The following is a 25054-nucleotide window of genomic DNA, read 5'->3' as shown; positions in this document are numbered from 1 at the left end:
AAAACATGTCTGGTAAGACTTTGTATTTGCCCGAGAATTGAGCAGTTCCGAACTATTTACAAGCCTGAAAACATTATATATAGCAGAGCGAAGATACTATTCTCAAAATTTGGATACTTTCGAATAAGTTTGCAGTTTCTATCAAAGACTGATTCAAAGCAATTCAGCGGAACTACAAAACTTTTATGATAGTCCTCCATTAATCTACCATACTCCTAACGATTGATGCAATCTGCAGAATTGATGTATATATTTTCAGATGCCGTGCGCGGTGACTGGATCGCATCAGCAACAATAACGATATTACTTCTCCGAGTGGCTGCTGCTTTCGAAGTTAATAACTACATCTCTTGTCACATGACCAATTTCTGCACAAACACCAGAAGTTTGTAGCGGCGTGACACCTTCTGCAGCCATATCGAGTCGACTGACTTGTGCACTGTGATCTTCGGCTGGATATAGAGTAGCTTCCGAGGGAGTAATTACCCCAATTTGCTCGTTTAAGCTAGCGCCCGTCATCAAAGTTTCCGCCACCCCTCCTGGTGTTGGAAGCCCATCACGGTTGGCACGAGGCTCCGCCTCTAAAACCTTTTCAGCGTCTTCTCTTGTCAACACTTTATCTCTAGGCAAATTTTCCTGAGCATTCTGCAGCAAAAGAAATCAGATAAACTTCACGAGTTGGAACTGAAAAAAACGATATTAATGGAAATTCAACCAAACTTTCTCCCGAAATAATTCTGGTCGTCATATGTTCTTCTCAAATATGGTAAAAGATTATCCTTGAAAGAAGCGTAGATACAGGTAGGGCAGGTGGTAAGAACCCTAACATATGTGGTTGAGCAGGTTAGAATCATTAACTTTCTCATTTTGAAGCATTTTGCATGATCTCTATACAGCCGAATGTCGTGGGTTATTGTCGTATTAACTAGCCCACTCATATTTTATGAAGACCCGGCATTCGCGTGGAAGATTACAAATCTCTTGTGGGCACCTGTTACTTTTGCGGTTAGTTATGGCTATGCTACTTTTGGCGTTAGTTATGGGTAAGAGATGGTGCATTAACGTTTTGTATATGTTTAATTTTAATTGGTATAAATATATTTTAATTATAATTCTAATATGGGTGGAGAAGGATCACATTTTTTTCATGAGTAAATTTTATTGAAATTATAAAATATAATGTATTAATTTTCATTCTTTTATTTCTAATCATTTAGATTATATTTATTTTTTTATTATAGTTTATATTATTTTTCTTACTTAGAATATAATTTTTTTTTTAAAGGAAGGGGCATGGACATATTTACACATCCCTTCATAGGGTTGTAGAATAAGCTTCTAGGCTCAATGAGATTTCCACATTATTCGTTGGTTGTATGCTTTCCTCCCAACAATATCTCCTCATAGGATGTAGAATGAGCCTCTCGATGAGATCTCTAGACTATTTCTTGGTTGTATGCTCTCCTGCTTGCATTAGATGCATTGGCCTAAGTGTAGATATTGATTTCTAATCCTATTTGATTTCTTGCACTAGATGCATTGATTTCGGTATAGACGTTGATTTCTAATCCTACTGATTTCTAATCCTACTTGATTGTTTGCACTAGATGCATTGATTTTACTATAGATGTTAATTTCTGATTTGATGCAACAAGATGTATGTACATTAATTTCAAAATAATTAAATTAACAGTGTGAATTGATTTTAGTGTAAGTACATCTCTACCTCCTCCATTTATATCTCTATCTCCCATTGTCTCTCCTTATTTATCTCTCTATCTCAACCCCTAAACATACACACTCTCTCTCCATATGTATCTATCTCTCTGCCCCTCCATTCCTTTCCCCTCCATCTATTTCCCTTCCCCTTCTCTCTCTCTAACATTTCTCTCTCCATATATGTATCTCTTCCTACCTCCCTGTCTTTGCCTCTCTCTTCTTCCCTCTCGCCCCCATCTATATCTCTCTCTCCCCTTGTCTCTCATTCTCACCCCCAAAACATACACTCTCTCTCAGTGTAAGCACATAAAAATTATTCAACCATACATACAATACTTGAATTTTCATCCTAAATAAAATGTTTGCTTTCCCTAAATGTTTTCTTCTTGAAACTATAAACTATTTATAATTGGGTACATTCTTATTATTCCCATTTTCCATCATTCAACATTGTTAATTACTTTACATTCAAACGGGGTAATAGAAAATAACTTCCATTGAAAATTATTTGGGGTTTAACACTCCAAAAGTCACAATGATTGAAATTAGAGAAAACTACTATTAATATTGGAGAGGAACAGAGACAAGGTATGTTGTTTAAGTTAAATATTTGAATCGTCTATGATTCCAACTAGTCTTTTCATATGATCGATATTAGAAAATGGAAAAACTAATAAGTGTGACAATAGGAACAGTAGAAGAAAATAGTTTCAGATTGATTGCAATGAAGATCGTTTGTAATTGACTATATTTTTAGTATCCACATTTTCTATCTATCAAAATTGTTACATTGACACTTTGCACTCAAAATTGGTATTTCATCATTTTTCATCATCTCTCTCATCTCAACAAACTAATTTAACTAAGCAAACTTTAAATTAATTGACGAAATTAATCTTATACATATTTAGCATATTCAAAATGATCAAAATAATTAGATGTTGATCAAATTTTGTATGACAGCACACAACCGAAACGAGCCTAGATCCATCTTAACACTGGATCTATCAAGTGCCAACAAGGATCAAATCTCTCAGGTGCAAACTTTTCCTCAAGTTTTACACTCAAAAAATAGATTTGCATCGCGAGAGATTTGATCCCTCTGGGTGCTTAATAGATCTCATAATAATATATTTAGATATAAATTATAGTAATATAGATCAATAGATGACTATTTACATTTTTTTAAAAATAGTTTAGTTGTTTAATACAAGTTATATGGTTTAGTTGAAATGATCAAGAATAAAGTGATTCATCTTGCTTATTGGAATTCAAGTTTAGCTTGTGAGAGTTTGAACCTAAAATGAATAATGTTTTATAATGGTTTTTTTTGAGAGGTTGAACATATAATGAATATTTTTTTATAATGATATATTTAGGTGTAGATCATAGTAATATAGATTATGAATGACTATTTTCATTTAATTGGTTGAGTTTAGAATGAATATTGTTTTATAATGGTTTTTTTTAGGAGAGGCAGAGCTAAAATGCATATTGTTTTGTAATAGTTTTTGAGAGATTGAACATATAATGAATACATTACATATTTAAGTTTAGATTACTATATAGTAATATAGATCAATTAATGATTATTTACATTTAATTTTTTAAATGGTTAAGTTTAATGGTTTAATAGAGGTTATATGTTTTAGTTGAAATGATTTTAAAAATGTGATTAATTTAGTTTATTGGAATTTAAGTTTAATTTTTAAATTTAGTTGTTTCATAAAAGTTATATAGTTTAATTGAGGTTATATGGTTTACTTGAAATGATTTTCAAAAATGTGATTGATTTAGCTGGTTGGAATTTAAGTTTAATTTGTAAGAGTGAAGTATATAATTAATATAGATATGTCTTAATCACTAATCTAGTGAGTTTCGTAATAGATCAAATTTGTTGAGGTACGAACCTCTTTTCTAGTGAAAATTTTGAAAAAAGTTTCATCTTAAAAGATATTTGTGATTAAGATAGATCTATACATATACACACATGAAAAATGAACAAAATGCTTAATAGTAAGAGACTTTAAATATTTTAATTATAAAATTTTATGGTTTTCAATTCCATATTATATATAATTGAAATATTTTGCTTACAAACTTTATTGTTTGAATTAACATATTTTTTTGTTATTAATATATTTTTAAATATAAGTCAATATTACTTAGTCTGGTATATTAAAATATTTTATTTATGATTCATATTTGATTTATTATTATTATTATATTTTTTAAATGTCACATTACTTTTATCTCTTATTATTTTTATTAGAAAAGGCTTAAGAATTTTTTTCTCTTATTATTTTTATAGAAGAAACATAAGTTTTTTTTTAATAACTATTTTTTAGGACTAGAAAATTTTATCATTGTCTATAGATATAAAATAAATTAGTTAACATGGATATTCAAATAATTTGTTTAATTAACTTACTTATTCAAAATATAAAATAAATTAGTTAACATGGATATTCAAATAATGTATTTAATTAACTTACCTATTCAAATAATTTGTCTAAATCTTGAATTGAATTATTTTAAAAAAATATATAATATACATCTTCTGCACATAATCAAAAGAGGAAACATAAATTAATTTTTATGTTTAATGACTTTATTTTTTTAATTAATATAAAATTATGTTACTTCACATATTTTTTTTATATTTGGTTGTAATATTAATAATGAAGTGATCACATTGAACGTGATATTATTGAAATTTTATGATACTCATAATTAATACTAACCAAATATGTATATCCATTCCATTTTAAATTTTTTTTTTATCATAGTCAATATTGTTTTTTAATTAAAAAATATTTTATTTTATTTTAATTTTAAAAAAGACTAGTGTCAACCCATGTTAAGTAAGAAAATCACACAATACCCTTAAACATCCCCTCATATTGATCTCTAGAATACATCTCTATGCTCAATAAATATTGTTTTATGTGATTATTAATAATTTATAATAATTTTAATTAAAATAACTAAATAGGTATATCTATTTTTATTATTTTCATTTTTATTTTTGCTATAGCCCATATTTATTTTTCAATAATTTTTTTTTTTTTTCCTAAAAACATCAATTCACATTCACATTCACATTTGATATAAACAAAATCTCAATTTATATTCATTTACAATGCCTTAAGTGTATTCACATTTCATATAAACAAAATCTCAATTTATATTCATTTACAATGCCTTAAATCTAATTACCTAATAATTGTTTCAAGTTGAGCATATAATCAATATTTTATTATAATGATATATTTAAATTATTGTTTCAAGTTGAGCATATAACTAGTATTTTATTATAATGATATATTTAAATATAGATCATAGTAATAGAATGAAGGAATATTTTCTACTATAAATTATGTGAATATTTTAAATCATGGTAATATAATTGATGAATATTTATATTCTTCTAGTTTAGTTGCCTTACATAAACATTAAATCATTTATTTCATAAAATTTTTCAAATTAATAGGATTAAAAAACTCATAAACATTAATTAAGTTATAATTTTATTTCAAAATAATAAGATTAAAAAACTCATAAAGATTAACTAAATTATAAATTTATTTTAAATTTGGATTAAAAAATTTATAAACATTAACTAAATTATAATTTTATTTTAAATTAAATTAATAAGATTAAAAAATTCATAATCATTAATTGAATTATAACTTTATTTTAAATTTATTATTATTATTACCCGCCTAGATCCTTCTTAACACTGGATCTATCAAGAGCCACTACTACACCAAAGGCACTTTTAAGACAAAAGAAATCTTGTCTTAAAAAATCATTTTTTATTTTAGTTATTTTACATTAAAAATTAATATCTATTGATTTGTCTTAAATATAAACTTTAAGACAAAAATAGGTTGAAACGAAAATATTTTAAGACAAAACTTTATATTTAAGACAAAAATAGTTTAAGACAAAAATATCTTAAGACAAAAATAGTTTGAGACAAAATTATTTTAAGACAAAACTTTATATTTAAGACAAAAATATTTTGAGACAAAACTTTATATTTAAGACAATATAGTTTGAGACAAAAATTTATATTTAAGACAAAAATAGTTTAAGACAAAAAAAATTTAAGACAAAATTATTTTAAGACAAAATTTTATATTTAAGACAAAAGAATTTTGAGACAAAAATATTTTTAACAAAACTTTATATTTAATAAAATGACCACTTTAGATCAAACCTATGTTTAATACGATATTTCACTTCGAATGAAAATGGAGAGTGGAGCGCTTAGGGTTTGACGTTGCTTTGCAACTGGCAGACCTTCACAGACTATGTCGTTCTGCCACTAACCTTCAGCCATAAGGCAGCTGCAGCACAATAAGGAACAACTATCGCGCAATGGAACCCCCTCAGGGGGAAGACATGATGCCTCCCCTCGCTGATATGGAAAACGACCTGCGACAGACTGAAAATGTCAGGATGGACCATCTAGAAGATATAGTAATAGAGAATGAAAATACGCTAATGAATAACAACACAAATGAAAAACCACGAGTTACGTCAAACACCTGCAAGCTGGTAGCAGTTGACAGACCCAAAAATCGAGCTCCCAAGTGAACACATCAACACTCAGATCCAGTTTATGAGGGATCATTCTTTGATAGGAAAGTTCATAGGCCTTTGGCCAATGGAGAAAGCTTTGCATGACTAGATCACAGCCAAATGGAAGCCAAAAGGGCACATAATACTGCAGTTAGGGCCTAAGGGCTTCTTTACTGCCATTTTCAATTGTCTGGAGGACCGAAACAGGGTATTGGATGGAGGACCATATTTCTTCAATGCAGTAGGGCTATACCTAAGAGGATGGATCGAGCGTTTTAACTTGGACAAAGGAGATTTGAGCCGGGCCCTAGTGTGGTTGCGCCTTTATTCTCTCCCTCTGGAGTATTGGGACGAAGACTCTTTGTGAGACATTGGGAATGGTTTAGGAAAATTCATCAAAGTGGCAGAGGAGACAAAGCTGAAGCGATACACCTCCTATGCGCAGATCTGTGTATACATGCACCTCATCAAAGCTCTCCCAGATGCGGTAAGCCTCTACCATGATGATTATGAATGGTTACAAACAATATATTATGAGCATGTACCATTCCGCTGTTGAAAATGCCATGCCCCGGGCCATTTATTCCGAGACTGTCCCTCCAATATGAAATCCACGACCACCCTTTCAATGGAAAAATCCAACTCGGATGGGTTCACAGAAGTTCCCAATCGCAGAAAGACCCATAAAAATCCCTCTACCTCAGTAAAAAAACCTATCACTAGCACCTCCTTGCCTTCAACAAGCAACAACTTTGAAATCCCGCTCCAGTCGGAGGTTCATATTTTAGATAATTAGAAACAACCTGAAGCCATTCCTAAGACTTCCATCCATTCTACTCCATCAAGCGCAAAGAAATCCCTCACTTCTAAGCAACCTGCAGACACCAAAATGCACTCTCCCAGTAACATGCAGAAAAGGACTACTCAAGGTATGGAGGTAGATAGCACTCAGATGCAGCTCACAATTGTAGATGATATAGAGGCAGAGCAGGAAACAATACAGCACATGGAAGAGGAACTGGAGAGCTTTGACATTGGAGATCTAGATATACTGGGACTTGAACAGGCTTGTAAGAAAAAGGAATATGACAAAATTCCTGAGCGACAACTAGAGAACTTAGAAGTAATTCTCTCAAGAGCATAGAAGCAAAGATCATTAGGTGTCCAAACTGGTAGTCAGTGGGATGGAAGAAATATCTTCAAAGATAACAAGAAACGAGGACAGAAAACAGAACTTCAGAGAACCATTCGCATAGGGGAGATGTTGGTGGAATCTAGAAGATACTCCAAGCTCACCAAATACTATAATCCCCTTCCCAATCGTGAATCATGAAGCTCATCTCATGGAATATCAAAGGGCTCAACAGCCAGGGGAAGGGACAATTAATAAAGAACATGCTACAATAGGAAAAGCCTCAAATTCTCTTCTTGCAGGAGACCAAGTGTAATTCCACAACGTTGGATTAGATCCTTGCCAAAGCATGGCCAAGAAGCAAAGAAGTGGTGGTGGAAGCCATGGGAGCCTCAGGAGGGCTAGCCATCGTTTGGGATGATAGAGCTATAACACTTACCAACATACATGCCAATAAGCACTTTATTCAAGCCAAGTTTCATTCAACAGGGACAAATGTTCATTGACACTTAACTAATGTCTACTTCCCCCAGGAGGCAACAATCAAAGTAGACACACCCTAACTCAGATCAACTCAGAAAGATCCCACCCACTTTGGATTACAGGAGGGGACTTCAACATGATTACAAGATTGGAGGAAAAAAGAGGAGGATGGATCAAGCTGGACTGTGAAAGCACGCACTTCAAAAACTACATTCATAACAACAGGCTTATAGATATGGAATTCAATAATGGCGTTTATACTTGGAACAAAAAACATGCATATGCCCACCAAATTGCATCTTGGTTAGACAGATTCCTGATCTCTGATAATGCAATACATCTTGGCGGGGATCTCTTAGCCTCTATATTGCCACTCTCTGGCTCGGACCATTGGCCTATTAGGCTTCACTGGCAAAGACCGAGAGACAATGTTCGCAGGCCCTTTCGCTTTGAAGCCTTTTGGATGAATCACCCCTATTTTCATAACCTGATAACAGAGACATGGAGAAATTTCACACCACCAGAAGGCGCAAAAATGTACAAGCTCCAACAAAAGCTAAAACATATCAAGGAAAAAATAAAACAGTGGAATCGCTTTACCTTCGGAAATATCTTTCAGGTACAAAACACTTTTGAACAAGAAATGCAAAAATTACAGCAGAGAATCATAGCTGAAGGCAGATCCGAAACCATAGCAAAACAAGAACGTCAACTACAAATGCAGATCTCAGAAAGAGCAAGACAGGCAGAGATTCTTTGGAGACAAAAATTGAGGATCCGATGGCTTAAAGAGGGTGAACGCAATACAAAGTTCTTCCACCATACCACTATCCAACGGAGAATGCACAACAGCATTACTCCCCTCCAAAATCGACAAGGGGAACATCTAGAGAAGCATGAAGATATAGAACAAGAACTCCCCACCCACTTTCAGAGGGTGCATCAGGAAACAGAGATTGATCGGCTGCCAGCTATAGAGAAGATCATCAAGATTATTCCTAAGATCTTAACTGAGGAACACAATCAAATACTCCTCAGGCATATTTCTTTACAGGAAGTGGAGACAGCTATGCGACAGCTCAAAGTTGGGAAAGCACCCGAACTAGACGGCTTCACTTTGGACTTCTTTCACAACTTTTTGGATCTAATCAAGGAGGAAGTTTGGCAAGTAGTCGAGGAGTCCAGAGTTAACAGATGGATGCTTCCATCCTTTAATTCCACCTTCGTCACCCTCATCCCTAAGGAGGAGAACAACCAGACTCCAGACAAATTCCGACCTATTGCACTATGCAATGTATTGTATAAAATTGTCTCCAAAGTGATCGCCACATGCCTCAAGCCCCTGCTTCCTCTTCTTATATCACTGGAGCAATCAGGTTATGTGGAAGGAAGGTAGATCACAGATGACATAATCTCACTCATGAAATCATTCACTCGCTAAAGCAAACCGAAAAGGTAGGTATGCTCCTAAAAATCGACCTCTCAAAAGCTTTCGATACTTTAAGCTAGAAATATATTCAACAAATACTGCTAGCCTTGGCTTTACCCCCCCTTGGGTAATATGGATTATGAGTCTCATCACTTCTACCTTTTTCTCAATTCTTGTCAACGGGACCCCCTCCACTCCCTTCCACCCATCCAGAGGTATCCGACAAGGGGACCCTCTCTCACCTTTTCTATTTGTTATTATGGCGGAAGGTCTTGGACATTACATCAAAGATGCCCTTCAAAACCAGCAATTACATGGCCTTTCTTTCCAGAATACCCCTGCTTTCACCCACCAGCAATTTGTGGATGACAATATGTTATTTGGTCATCTTTCGGTCCAGGAAGCCCGTAAGCTGAAATCAAATTTATTTGACTTTTCGGATGCCTTTGGCGCTTGCATTAACAAATCAAAATCTCAAGTCTTCTTCTTTCACACACCTCCCATCACTCAAGCCTCCATAGCCTGAATTCTGGGCTTCTCGATTGCATCTCTGCCCTCCAAATACCTGGGAGCTCTAATGACAGCCTCTGCCTTAAAGCACTCATCCTGGAAAATTCTCCTAGAAAAACTAGAAGCCCGTATCTCTTCATGGACCTTCAAAGCTCTCAATATGGTGAGTCGCCTAGTTCTAATCAAGGCAGTGCTACAATCTATGACGCTCTACCTCTTCACGGTCCTGGCAGCACCCAAATCGATTCTTAAAGCAATCAAAAATCTTCAACAAGATTTTTTATGGGGGAATATAAAACAAAAAAGAAAATGGGCTCTGGTAAAGTGGGAAACAGTTTGTCACCCAAAATCCTCTTGAGGCACTGGATTACGGGATCCTCAGCACAGCAACGAGGTCATGGGAGTGCGCATCTGGTGGAGATGGCTCTCGAACCCATATACTCCTTGGGAAATCCTCTGGACAACTAAGTATGCTCATAATAGACCAGTGGATGATTTAATTCAGCTCAAAGAAGTTGGCACAGGCTCTCTAATTTGGAATGCTGCCAAACAACATAAAGATCTAATCCAACAACACAGTTTTTGGGAAATCAGGAATGGAGATAATGTGAGGTTTTGGGAGGACTCCTGGCAGCAAAGACCAAAATTGAAGGACCTACTCACGCCCCACCAGCTTCAGGATTGGGTAGAGCAACTGACGATCAAAGTAAATCAACTTTGGGAGGAAGTTCACAACCAAGGTTATAGGCAATGGTTATGCTCGAACCTCATTCTTGGGCAAGCCACGCAATCCATCAAAGATAGCCTGGATACGGAACTCTCAAATAGGAAAATTCGCCAATCAGATAAGAAAGACATCATCAGATGGGGTTATGAAACGAGAGGTACCTTCACTTCCCGGGAAGCATATCATATAATACTAAGGGACCATACTGTCAAGGATAGCCTCTGGCACAAAGTTTGGGAACCACCAATTTGGCCAAAAATATCCACCTTTCTCTGGTTGCTGTGCCAAATAGAATCCTTACTTGGGATAATCTAAGGAAACGAAGTTTTCACGGACCTTCCATCTGCCCAAATTGTAAACAGGCAAAAGAAACTAAGGAACATCTCCTAAACTCATGTCTATTAGAAACCCGAATTTGGGAGAAGGTTAGCTTTAGATGTCGAAGAGATGGATGAAATAAGGAGAATTCAACCAGCACTATTCATTCTTGGGCACCTGACCATTCTAAAAGAAAAATCTTAAACGCCTTATGGAAGCTAATACCAGGTTTCCTCATGTGGACAATCTGGAAAGAGAGATAGTCGCATCTTCAAAGACCATTCCTCTCACATAGAAGTTCTATGGATCAATATATGTCAAAACATACGAGAAACCTTGATGCTCCAAACGTGGCTTGATGATGATTTCCCATCCACACCACAAGAACAAAATATATGGCTGAACTGGAACCTTCAGTGGAACCATGAGTAGGTACACCTAAGGAAAATCCCTCCCTCTGGAGATACACCTGACAAATGGACTCCACCCCCACCACACATGGTACTGCTCAACTTTGATGGAGTGTCAAAGGGAAATCTAGGTAAAGCAGGATTTGGGGGAATATTTAGAAATCACAAGGGCAATGTTCTCCAAACATTCATGGGGTCAATAGGTTGGGATACAAACAACTCAGCTGAATTAGAAGGAATTTGGCAAGGACTTATCTTGGCTCAGAACAATAGATTCTTCCCACTCATAATTGAAGGGGACTCTCAGATCTTAATTAACATGATCAACCAAATCTTACAGGGAACTCTAGCACATAAAGTGGGTAGCAGTTGCAGATTGGCGGAAAGGCTGGAATAGATTGAACAGTGGTTACTCATTCATAGAGCAGTTACCATCAGGCACAGTCGTTAGAATGGTAACAAGGTAGCAGACCTCCTAGCAAACATTGGCGTGGAAAGTGGTAAGACTCTTCATGTAGGAGCTCTTAGCACTATAGACAATACTCATTAATTGTAGGATTTCAATGATATAGTGCAAAAGGAAAGGGAAAATGTAGAGGAAATGCACTCGGATGCGGGTGTCAACAATGGCATTTGAATGACAAGACGGATCGCCGGCAGGTTGGGGAGCCATCTGGCTAAGTTCTTCGTCTTGAGAGATCACCGCAAATGGATTAAAAACACCTTGCAGGTGACATTTATTGACTCTGAAAGCTGTGACGATCTCACCTCCTTCAACACCATGGCACCTGCAAACCCTTTTGTTACTCCTCCCCTTCTCCATGGAATTTGTCCTCTGCAAGCGACTGAACCATGTTTCAGAACTGCTACAAGTAGTCGTTGCCTAATTCTCCCTTGTCAGGATTTTGGTAATGGTTTTCATTTTTCACATTCCCGTCATTGTCTTCTTGATTGTGGTTCGCCCACCCCTGCTCCCGCTCATCGTCACCTTCATTCCAATTCTTCCGTTGTCAATTCAACCATGGCTCGCCTCAGCCACCACATGCACAGTATGTGTGGAGGTTCACGTGGAGGTTTTAACCACTCGCGAGCTTCTACCAGTTCCACCTTTGGCTCCCTGGACTCAACTACTGAATTTCCTAACTCGCTCATTAACCCCACTCATAGCTACCCGAATACCAGAAGTGGGAGAGGTTGGAGGGACAATGCTATCCACACTATGGATCTCCCACTCCCTGCTCTTTCTGGCCCTCACAACACACAATTTGATTTATGCAGTTCACTAAACAGGCCTATAATCACTGCTACCATCACAATTTATTTCAAGGAAGAGTCTGCGATGCAAGCTAATTTGTCCACTCATGGGAACAAGCAGAACAGGGAAGAGACAGGTAGTCATGGGATCAACAACAAGCAGCAAGGTGAAAGCAGTAAGGCTTTGCATGACAAAGATAAAGCTGGGGACGCTAGTAAGTGACAGATGGATGTTGAAGGCACTGTAGATGCTCAAACTGTTCAAGGTCATGGCGCGTCTGAAGAGGATGATGATTGGTATCAATTTTCCTACCAGATTGAGGAAGAGCTAGCTCCATAGGAACCACCAGCCTAACACGTGGCCTCATACAAAGGTCTTCGGCTCCCAGGTGGATTCATCTCACTTTTTATGGTTTTTGGTCTCTCGCAAAGGTGTCTGGCTTCCAGGCGGATATGTTTCTATGATTCATGGTTTTGTGGTTTGGATGTGTTCTGTCTTCACGCCAAGTGTCTTGAATTCTCTGGTTGACTCTCTACCAGGTGGAAATGGCATACTGTTACTTGGTTATGTCCTTGTCTTTTTGGTTCAGGATTGCATTCCTCTTTGTTCATTTTGGAAAACCAAGGTCTACTTTGAAATAGTTATTCTGGTTTAATGGCTGGTTTCCCCATAATAGGGGCAGTCTTCAAAGCTTCTTGTATTGTTTTCCCCTCTGTTGGGGTAGTCCAATACCAACAGTTGCATTTTGTGATGATGACTGATGCTTAACATCTCTGAGATCAGGTTTCTCTGTAACTTTTTTTTTATTATATTAATAGATCAGTACTACTTAGAAAAAAAACGTATGTTTAATATGATATTATCTAATTACAACTGAAAAATTGACTGTGACAGTGCGCCCTAAGTCGGCCAGCTTGTAGACAACTATTGTCTTACTCTTATACCGAGGTTGTTATTTTACTTACCATTCACGTTATCTTATATAAAGGCAATGATTTGTTGGGCTCTTTGTTTTGTGGGGGTAGTCGACTAAGAAGAATGCGACAAGTTTTACTGACAAGATTTCTTGGACATGAATTCCTCTTCTGTCCCTTTCATATATGCTGATACGATTAGAGACAACTTGTATATTGTTGCATTCGGCACTACTACACGGAAGGGGACTTTAAGACAATCTTTTAAGAGAAAAGAAATATTTTGTCTTCAAAATTTCAATATGAGGCGATAGTAAAAAAAGGTAAAGGTAAAGGATTAGGGGTCTGTCTACTGGCATTCATTAAGTGGTTGGTTTACCATGGTTGTGAAGTGATATTCAACAAAGGAAAAGCATTCCTGAGACACATAGCCACAGGGCAGGTGAAGAAGATCAGTGTTCATGTGAAGAACCTGTATAAGCTAGATGTGGAAGAGTGTGCTACATTAAGCACTAAGGCAGAGAAAGTGAAGGTCGCGATGTCGATGAACTTTGGCACAAAATACTTGGTCATTTGTATCATGATACCTCGAATATTATAGAACAAATAACCACTCGCCTCTCTAAAGCACTTAAGCAATAGGATATATGTAAAGGATGTACATTACAAAAGTACATAAAATCCACATTCCATGATCAAGACAACAAAGCACATGTAGTCTTAGAAAGGATCCACTATGATGTTTATGGACCTTTCTCGACAACCTACACTGTCAGACACAAATATTTTGTCACTTTTATTGATGACTTCTCACAGAAATGTTAGATCTTCTTCACATGGAATAAAGATGAGACATTCTTTGAGTTTGTAGAATTCAAGACACTAGTTGAAAACGAAGCTAGCAATAAGGTGAAGGCTCTGTTGTAGAGGGTGCAACACCCTCCAAAATTTTGGCATGCACTTAAATTTCAGAGCCTACTATGGATATTGTGCTCAATCATTCATAGAGAGAAATTGCTTGCCTTAAATAAGAATACGGGTGTCCATAGAGTGCTAGCCTGGCAGCCGTTGTCTACATCCGGACTTAGAGTGCACCACCGAGTGCTAGACCTACGGTATGGACAGCCTTAGTCAGTTCCAGTGCGCCGCCAAGTGAAACTATTCTGCTTCTACCTGATTCCCTTCGACCTGACACCTACCTTCCATCCACCGATCCTTGCTTTCCTAACGTCAAGCATGGTAAGTTGATGATATCAAGCTCCCCTTTTGGATCTTAAGAGTCGTTTATGCTTTTATCTTTACATAGAATTTGTCATCTTTGGGCATGGGGGTAATCGATTGTCATGCAAAGGGAGGTTTGTTTTGATTCAAGGGGAAATATTTATGAGAATGAGACATGTTTAACACTCATTTCACACACTCTTACACAAGTGTCGCCTTTATCCTCCCAAAGTCTATAATCGAAGCCGCACTTGCCGTAAGCTGCCACAAAGGTTGTTGCATTAAGTGAAGTATGTGTTATATGTTCTGGATGGTCTATGTTGTATTGATAAGTTTTAAAATGTGTGATCGTAGTGAAGTTTTATCACTATTCACATAAGTTCCACTGATCCCACACTTAGCTAAATTTCGGAGTTTCTGTCAGGCCAAGCAGTAACTCTCCAAAGGCAGTAAAACTGATTTGTCTATTATTGCATAGGTAGGCTATTGTTATATACAATAGGAGTGATTGTTCAGTTCATCTCCTGATGACTGTTCACATTCCTAATTTATTTATTTATTTACAAATTCCCCCAATCATGAAGATTAGGTGTCAACATTCCCCCCCTTAATCTGAAGGGATGTTGGTGAGTCCAAGCATCATTCTGAATCGTTCAAGCTTTTCCTTTCCAAGTGCTTTGGTGAAGATGTCTGCAATTTGCTCATTTGTGGAACAATGAAGGAGATGGATTGTTTTGGCCTTAACATGATGTCGAATCAGATGATATTTAGTATTGATATGCTTTGTTCGATCATGGAACTTTGGGTTCTTGGCCAACTTTATTGCAGAGGTGTTATCAATCATGAGTGGAGTTGATTCTACTTGTTTTACCTGCAAATCTTCAAGAATTTTCCTGAGCCACACAATTCCTTTTGTTGCTTCAGCTGCTGCCACGTATTCTGCTTCTGTTGTGGAATCTTCTAGAACTAATTGTTTGCGTGATCTCCAGGAGACAGCTCCTGATCCAAGACTCATAGCATATCCTGAAGTAGATACCCCAGTTTCTTTGTCTCCATCGAAGTCTGAATCAGAGTATCCAATCAAGCTGAAGTCGTCCACCTGTGTATACTTGATTCCAAGGTCTTGAGTTCCCTTCAAGTACCTTAGAACTCTTTTTGCAGCAGACCAATGTCCTTCACAAGGCTTTTGCATGAACTTGGAGAGGATTCCAACAGTAAATGAAATGTCTGGTCTGGTAGTAGTGAGGTAGATGAGACTTCCTACAAGCTGTCTATACTTTGTTGCATCCTCAAATTCCTTTCCTTCAACAGATGTGAGCTTTAAGTTTTGTTCCATTGGAGTAGAAAGAGGATTGCACTCTGTCATGCCAAATCTATTTAAAAAATCTCCAATGTATTTCTTTTGAGAAAGAAATATGGATTTTGGATGTTGGGTTACTTCAATGCCAAGATAGTAATGAACATAGCCCAAATCAGTCATTTCAAAACTTTTCCCCAATTCCTTCTTTATGGATGCAATGTAGCTTTCATTGTTCCCTGTCACTAAAAGATCATCTACATATACCACAAGATACACAACTGTTTTGCCAACTTTCTTGACAAATAAAGTTGCATCATCAAGATCAAAATGATTGAAGTTGAGTTTCAGAAGATGCTCAGTTAGTTTTTCATACCAGGCTCGCGGTGCTTGTTTGAGGCAATACAAGGACTTCACAAGTTTGCATACTTTATGTTCATCTCCTTTCATAGAAAATCCTTCAGGCTGGGACATAAAAACATTCTCTTTTAGATCTCAATTCAAGAATGCAGTTTTTACATCCATTTGATGGACTTTCCAATCGTTCTGAGCTGCTAGTGCAAAGAGTGTCCGGATGGTGGCCCATTTTGCTGTGGGGGCAAAAGTTTCCTCATAATCGACCCCTTCCTTCTGTGAAAAACCTTTTGCCACAAGCCTAGCTTTGTGCTTGGTAAGTGAGCCATCAGCTTTGTACTTGTTCTTGTAGACCCACTTGTAGCCAATTGGTTTGGTTCCAAATGGAGGATCAACCAACTTCCAAGTGCCATTCTTTATGAGGGCATCATACTCCTTTTGCATCGCTTCTTTCCATTCATCATGAGAAGCAGCTTCTTTGAAGGGAGTTGGTTCAAAATCTATAGACAAGTTCAATTCACAATCATAAGTAACATCCATATCAATAGGTGAATTAGAGTCATCTACATCACCTCCATTTTGTCGGTTTGAATTTCTGGTTCCTGTTTTTCCAATTTCATCAGGATGAACACTTTCAAGTGTCTTTGTCTGCCACTTTGGGGGACCTTTCTGAGATGGTCCAGGCTGCTGTGTTGATTGAGTTGGGATTGAATCAAGATTGAGTCTCCCAATTCTATCAATTACATCACTTAAAGCATCATCCGTTGTTGGAGTTTCGTGCAAAGGAGATTGTTCTTCAGAAGAAGATTCCACATGTTGATCTAGTATAGGAATCCCCCCTTCAAGATGTGGAATCTGATTATAAAATTCCTGAAATGATTTCATTTTTTCGAATCTATCCAAGCGATCAAGTTGTCACTCAACAACATTGTCGAATTTGGATGATTCAGAAAAATTACATCTCTAGATACAACAAACTTTTTATTTACTTCATCATAGAGGCGGTATGCTTTGGAGGTGTTTGAATACCCCAGGAAGATACACTTACAACTTCTAGCACCAAGTTTGTTTCTATGTACCTTTGGTATCAAAGCATAACAGGTGGAACCAAAGATCCTGAGATGTTTTACCGAAGGAACATGTCCATACCACAATTCATAAGGAGTCTTGTTTCTTATAGCATTAGATGGACATCTATTCTCTATATATGCAGCACATAGAATAGCATCAGCCCAAAACATTATCTTTACATTTTTGAAGAAAAGCATGGATCGTACCATATTCAAGATTGTTCTATTCATTCTTTCAGCTACACCATTCTGTTGGGGATTATAAGGCACAGTTGTTTGATGTTTGATCCCATGTTGGCGAAGATAGTTTTCAAATTCATTTGATGTATATTCTTTTCCATTATCAGTGCGAATAGACCCAATATGAGATTGTGCATCATTTTCAATCCATTTATGAAAATTCTTGAATGTTTGAAAGACATCAGATTTGTTCTTCAATAAATAAACCCAACACACTCTGGTTTAATCATCAATAAATGTCATAATATATTTATTTCCATTTGCAGAAGGAACAAGCATTGGACCACATAAATCTGAATGAATGAGTTCAAGCTTCCTATGTGCTCTTGAATGCGAATCATGAAAAGACTGTTTGCTATGCTTTCCTAGAATGCAAGCATCACATTGCTTATGTTTCCTAGGAATTGTAGGCAAACCAGCAACACCATTTTTCTTCAATAAGCGGAGACTGTCATAGTTTAAATGTCCAAATCTAGCGTGCCATAATAAACTTGATGGAAGTGTACCTTCTTCATGATGAGAAATATATGAGAAAAGTTGTGCATGAGCAGAGGTTCCTTGCAGTTTGAGAAGCCTTTCTTCTTCTATTCCCCTCATGACAAGTGAGTGGTCAAAAGCTTTTCTTACCTCAAGCTTTCCTTCAAACATATGAATGGAGTGACCTTGCTGGCGGATGTGGACCAAGGACAACAAGTTTCTATTGAGTTGTGGGAGATATAGAACATGATCCAGAAGAAAGTCGGCAGTTTAAGCCTGATTGTGCCAAGCCCTGATGGCTTGATTTTTGACTGATCTGCAAAGTATATTGCTCCATCAACATTGTCAGTGAATCTTCAAAAAAATCTTTTCTATGAGTCATATGACAGGTTGCTCCTGAATCAAGCAACCAATCATTTTTTGAAGAAGCAAGTGAAGCATTAAACAAATCTCCATTTACTCCAATGTTACATTGTGCCTCAATATAGTGAGCGGATTCAGGTGCTTTACCTTTGTCTGTATCATCAGTTTTACCTTTCTACTGGTTTCTTTTCTGCTCAATTTTGTCCCATGGTAGCTTGCATGTAGAAGCATCATGTGATCCATTTCGTTTGCAGCAAATGCAATGCAGATCTGCCTTTTCTCCTTGAGAATGTCTACCCCCCCTGCCTCTGAAGTATCTTCCTCTTCCTCTTCGTCCACCTCTTCCTCTTGTAGAATCTTGAGCAGGATGCTTTTCTTTATGAGCAAGGCACACAGTCCCTTCAGAAGATTTAGGGACTGTCTTCTTTCCAAAGGCTTTCTCTCTTTCAGTAAACTTTTTCACAAGAGAGTCAAAGGTTATATCTTTAAGATTTCCATTTGCTTGTAAAGACTCAAGATAATTGGAGTAAGTAGGATAGAGTGCCTTGAGAAAAGCAATAAGAGGGATATCCAGCTCAACCTTAGTGGATTTGATATCATGCATTATAGATTTTACTTCAGATGCAAGAGCAAGAGGATCATTATTTTTCAGTTCAAGAGTGAAGAGTTTAATCATGAGCTGAACAACTTCAAGTGCAGAATGTGAGTCATAGAGTTCTTTCAGCTTTTGTAAAGCTTCAAAGGCAGTTGAATATGATGAAATATGGCGACTTACTTCTTCATTTGTAGATGCTGCGATTAATGCATAGGCTTTGCTGTTCTTGTTTTCCAAAATGACGAGCTCTTTGTCTGATGTAGGCTGTACTGGGTCATTGTCTGCTTCTCCGACACACACTCCTTGCCACAACTCATTGAAGATGAGGGTGTGTTTTATCATCCGGGACCATTCAGGATAGTTCTCCTTGCCAGTGAGAACTATTCCTACCATACAGATGATTGAATGCATTCTGTAAAAAATACCTCTGTTGATAAAAAAACTTCTGCTGATAAAAAAATTCTGCTGATAAAAAACTTCTGCTAATAAAAAAACTTCTTCTGATAAAAAACTTCTGCTGATAAAAAACTTCTGCTGATAAAAAAACTTCTACTGATGTACAATGAAATTGTACTCAGATATATTAAAAAACAGAGGTATTATTTTGTCGTGGTATATTGGGGACATCATTAAAAATACATATGGTTTCCTCTCAAGTCATATCTAACACAGAGGTATCAAAAAGACAATAACATAACCACGCGTATCAGCTGTCCCAAAGCAGCACATAAAAACCACGCATCAACAACAGCATACTATGTCATGCTTCAACGCATCAGCAACACATCAAAACAACGCATCAGCAACAACATACTATGTCATGCTTCAAAGCATCAGCAACACATCAAAACAACGCATCAATCTTTTCACATTCCCACACACGGCGCCATCTTCTTTGTCTTTAAATACAATGGTCAAATGTACATGTTATTCTAGATTATTCTTCTACCCTCATGAATCACGACTTAAACGAGGGCACCAGGTTTTGTATTTTCAAAGAAAAGCTGTCGTTCTAGAATTTTAGAAGTCATGCTATAAAACAGGCTAGTTACCCTCAATTCCAATATCCATCTCATCGCTGGAGGTGTCAGAATAGAAAATAGATTCTTTGCCCATATTCCCAAATTCCAGACTCTATTTCAAGGCTTCAAACTCTGTTTCCATCTTTTCGGGATTACAAGATGGATCAAGAAAATCGGAATTCAGGTGCTGACGGCATCGGGTGCCAGCAATCTTCGGAAGCGCTCGCCCTCTGCGGCAACAACTGTGGCTTTTTCGGAAGCTCTTCAACAAGAAATCTGTTCAGCTTCTCTTGTCATCGTATTTCCAAATCAATATTATTGTGCGCATTCCGCCATGTCTATTATCTCAGGCTTGGAGGATTTAGTCGATGAAACAATATCCGTCATTACCAATGATGGTCGTAACATAGTGGGTATATTGAAGGGATATGATCAGGCCTGAGACAAACAAAAGGATGACTTGCTCGGTGGAGTAGGCTTTTGGTTAACGGTCGCTACAGAAAACAAATGAAGGCGTAGGTGAGATGTGGGAATCCGCAGAGTATAATCAATGGAGGCGCCCTTTTTTTTAAACGTTTATGACATGGTCTGACTGCTCATGGTCTGGACAGCCATAGAGCAATTAATGTATTCAGAAGAACAGGCAGGCGTAGGCTTGGGTTGAGACTCACAATGAATCCATGTGTATAATGCATAGCAAAATGGAACTCACACACAACGAAATTATTAAACAATGACTGAGATTTCACAGGGATATGACAAACATGTCAGCCTGCAGAAAATCGGCAGAATATGAGCAGACTATGCAGGAAGGAGTTACAAAGAACAAGAGCTAAAAAGAAGCTAGCTCTGATACCATGTCAGGCCAGGCAGTAACTCTCCAAAGGCAGTAAAACTGATTCGTCTATTATTCCATAGGTAGGCTATTGTTATATACAATAGGAGTGATTGTTTAGTTCATCTCCCGATGACTGTTCACATTCCTAATTTATTTATTTATTTACAAATTCCCCCAATCATGAAGATTAGGTGTCAACAGTTTCCTTAGCAACCTAGCCTCATCCAAATTTCTTGAACTACACACTTCACATATGTAACCCTCAAGCTTTTCTGTTGCTTGTTCGAACTGTGCAATGTGCATAAATCCCAACCTCCCTTACCATTCAAAAATGCGTAGTGGTTTCCTCTAGTGTCCTTCCCTCAGCCGGAACCCACTGTCTCCAAAAACTGTGCAGTTTTGTCCCTTGATTACCCAGTCTGCCTTGCATCCTGAAATTTCATAGATGTTTCCTCCCAGGGGCTCGCCCCAACTAGTGCCTTACATCCTAAAACTGTGTAAATGTGTCCTCCCAAGGCCTCATCCCGCAACAATCATTGCCCGTTGAAACTACACAATTATGTCTCTCACGGGCCACGAAGAAAGATGACATGATAGATGACTCTCAAGGAGCTGAGGAGAAAAATAAGCAGACCAAGAAACCCAAGGTATGATAGAATATTAGGACCATATGAAGACTCCATTTGATGCATAACCCTTTGGAGGCTAGGTATGGAAAGCAAAGCACATCTTTTGAAATACACCTCTTAATGTAGCTTAAAAGTTTGCTTATCATTGTCATATCATTCCATCTTCAATGACATTCATGTTGCAAGAACTGAAAGTCATTCCATGTGTTTGATCTATGTGTCTTGCTCCCTTTCACTTGTTTATTACATAGCTTAGAAGATGAAGAGTATTACCACTTTTTTATTTAAGCTACTGAGGTTGTGACCAACATGATCTTATGACTAACCAGGCACGATGCAAGGAATCCTAAGTGGGATGAAAGATGTTTGATGATATGTATGTAGTCAATACACTCCTCTGCATTACTCCTTTGCATTAATCCTTGCTTTGTATCTTGCATGTACCCTCACTTCTTGTCAGATTTGGCTACCTGCTGCCAATAGTCTCTTAGCTCTTTCCTGACAAAGCAGGTGAAGGAATTTCCTTCAACCTGATTTATTCAAGGCTCTTCATAGAAATTATAGAGCTAAGAGAAGGAGATGTGGAATCTCACTATCAAACTCTTGAAAATAATTTGCATGTTCGAATATATCTAAACAATTAAGCTACCACTCAACAACATTGTCAATCTTGGAAGACTCAAGAAAGATCACATCTCTAGATATTATAAACTTCTTATTCACTTCATCATAGAGATGGTATGCTTTGGAGGTATGAGTACCCAAAGAAGATACATTTGTGATTCCTTGCACTGATTTCTTTTATCTGTTCCTTAGGTATGAAGGCATAATATGAGGAACCAAAAACCCTGAGATGCCTCACCGAAGGAATGTGGCCATACCACATTTCATAGGGAGTCTTGTTTCTAATAGCAAGAATTGGACACCTATTATTTATATACACAACACATAGAACCACATCAGCCCAAAACCTTATGAACTTAACATGTGAACTATGCTCAGTTCATAGTGAAAGTAATACATTCCAATGAACTATGTGTTGAAAAATGCAACAAGAAATTATCAATTTGATTTTTCCTTGATTAAATTGAAAAAATTCAAATTTCCACATCAACAGACAACTTGGATGATTTTAACTTGTGTGACATGGCTTGTGTCACCTAGTTGACTCAATAAATTCGAGTTGGAGGAGTTAGAGTTTAGTTCTGCATATGCAATTGCTAACTTGTGGCAATAAAGGTCAATTATCTCAGGTTGTTGTCAGTTAAACTAGTTCTAACTTTTAGAGGAACTAGTGGAAGGTTATTTAAGCAGTGGGACTTCAGTCAAACTCGGTGATCATATAGTTAACTGATCAATCAACCCAAAATAGTTGGGGCATGAAGAGAAGTCAAGTACCCTAAAATTGGTGGAGATTCGAAGGTAGTTTTAATTTCTTGTAGCTCACGTAGTTGCAAGAACTTGCTATAACCATATTGGAGGAGGTAGCTTGATTAGGAGCTTCTTGTGAAATTAGAGAGCGAATGATTGTTGGTAGCATTAATAGCCTACCAGCAATTTGTTTTGCACCACACTTCCATGTTTGGGGCATGGTTTTTGAGGGTGGATATTTTTTTTTTATGCTTTTTGGTCATGCACGTCCTCACTAAGTATCTTGGGAGGTCTATAATAGTTCCTTGCATGCACATCCTCACTAAATATCTTTTGGGATGTCTGTACTAGGTCCTTGTAAATTTCTGTTTGCCAAGGCTTAACTACTTATGATCTTAGGTGCTCACAACAATTCGACAGTTTATGGCACTTTCCAAATCACCATTCCTGAAAGGATCCAACAAAACGACTTCAGAGGAAGATGAGAAGGGAAAACTCTTATTGGAACTAGCCTAGAACTAGTGGAATTCGTTGGTCCCAATGGTTTTAGAGTTGTACTAGTCTAGTTTGGCAGTTCAAATTGGATAAGGTTGGTCTTGTATTGAACTGACCTTAAAACACCAAATTCACTAGTTCTCTAATAAACTGACCAATTCTGAAGAACGTAGTGCAACATAGCTAATGACCACCAAATAATAATTTTTTAATAATAATACTGAAAAGGAAGAAAAAATTATTAACTTGAGGGCCGTACAAAACCTAACCCTTGTAATTAATGGTAATATTTAATTTTTAAAGTTAAAGTAAAAGTTGACATTCTCCTTATCTTTCCTTTTTGAAAAGGAAAGATAAGGATAATGTCAACTTTTACTTAAATTTTTAACATTAACATTAATTGTTTCGAGTTGTTTCAGAGTGGTTCCAACTTCATTCAATTTTGAGAAAGTCAAATTTTAGATCCCATTCAAAACTTAGTGGTTATTTTTTGAACCGTTTCTTTATAATGAGTCCTAGACTTTGACTTCTAATTTTTCAGGTGCAGTTATTGCATAATCATATTCCTTGTGAGAATTTGCAGTAGAAGTTTATCTTTAATCCATTGCAAGCACTTGACCTAGCATAGGGAACCATCAGCTGCCCCTCCCAAGTTGCACCTCAACATTGAAATTTTCTTTTTCAGTAGACATTCATTTTATCCATTAGATCATTTCTTCCACTGTGACAGTCCAAAAACACCCCTGCCAACATATGCTTGACAATCCATATCATCTTTACTGCTACCCTATAAACAATCTTAAATCTTGTGTCTCCAATATAAAAGAGGAAGAACCAAAAAGGGCCTTCTTGGCCCTCTTCACAACCCACAATATGTTTAGCTTCTCTCTTGTGCTTACACTCTAGTCTTCTCGCAGCTTCAGAATGGTGAATCTTAAACACAGTCTCATGATGTCCATTTAGGGAAGCATAATTCACCCTTTGTTTGAATCAAATTACCCCCCTAGCATTCCATTTACCTTTAAATGCAAGCATATATTTTCCTTCTGGATGACTATTAAGCTTCCCATCTCTATTTCTCCTCCCTCTCCTACCCTCATGAACCCGATAAGATGAATTTAACCAATCTCAATGTATCTAAGATAAAAAATCCATCCAACTGGGTAGATTGAGTTGAGACCCTTTTAGAAACTAAATCCATTCCTCCACAATGATATATCCCTCCCCAACAACATCATCATGCTTTGTTCGAGATCTATCATTTCCATGATCACTATAACTTTCCGAGTCCTTCACTTACATATTTGGTAACATCATCATTCAGATCACTTATACTTTGTTGTGTTGTTTCTTGTGTTATGATTTCCTTTAATGGAAATAACTCCCTAGTAGGCACGAGTAACTAAATTCAAGTTCTTATTGAACTCTTGCATTAACATACTTAATTTTTGACCTATTTGGTTTCAAATTCTTGTGTGGTTGGTTCACTGGTTGACTACTATCATTCACCAAGTGGTTATTGATGATCATAGTTAGTCTAGAGTGAACATTGGACTTTGCCTTGAAAACCAAGCCCCAAGAATAAACACTTATCA

At 36.9% G+C, this 25054-nt stretch overlaps 1 pseudogene; it reads right to left on the bottom strand.

The window, feature by feature from the left end:
• Nucleotides 1-303: 303 nt before the first annotated feature.
• The window catches only part of LOC149203648 (late embryogenesis abundant protein D-34-like), a 117875-nt pseudogene continuing 93124 nt past the window's right edge, over nucleotides 304-25054 (bottom strand).

This window comes from Pinus tabuliformis, chromosome 2_1 (assembly GCF_031772625.1).
Source record: "Pinus tabuliformis cultivar Carrire ecotype Pingquan chromosome 2_1, CPIR1, whole genome shotgun sequence".
Taxonomy (NCBI): domain Eukaryota; kingdom Viridiplantae; phylum Streptophyta; class Pinopsida; order Pinales; family Pinaceae; genus Pinus; species Pinus tabuliformis.
The sequence above is the reverse complement of the archived record's forward strand: the minus strand, read 5'-3'. Positions and strand labels throughout refer to the sequence as shown.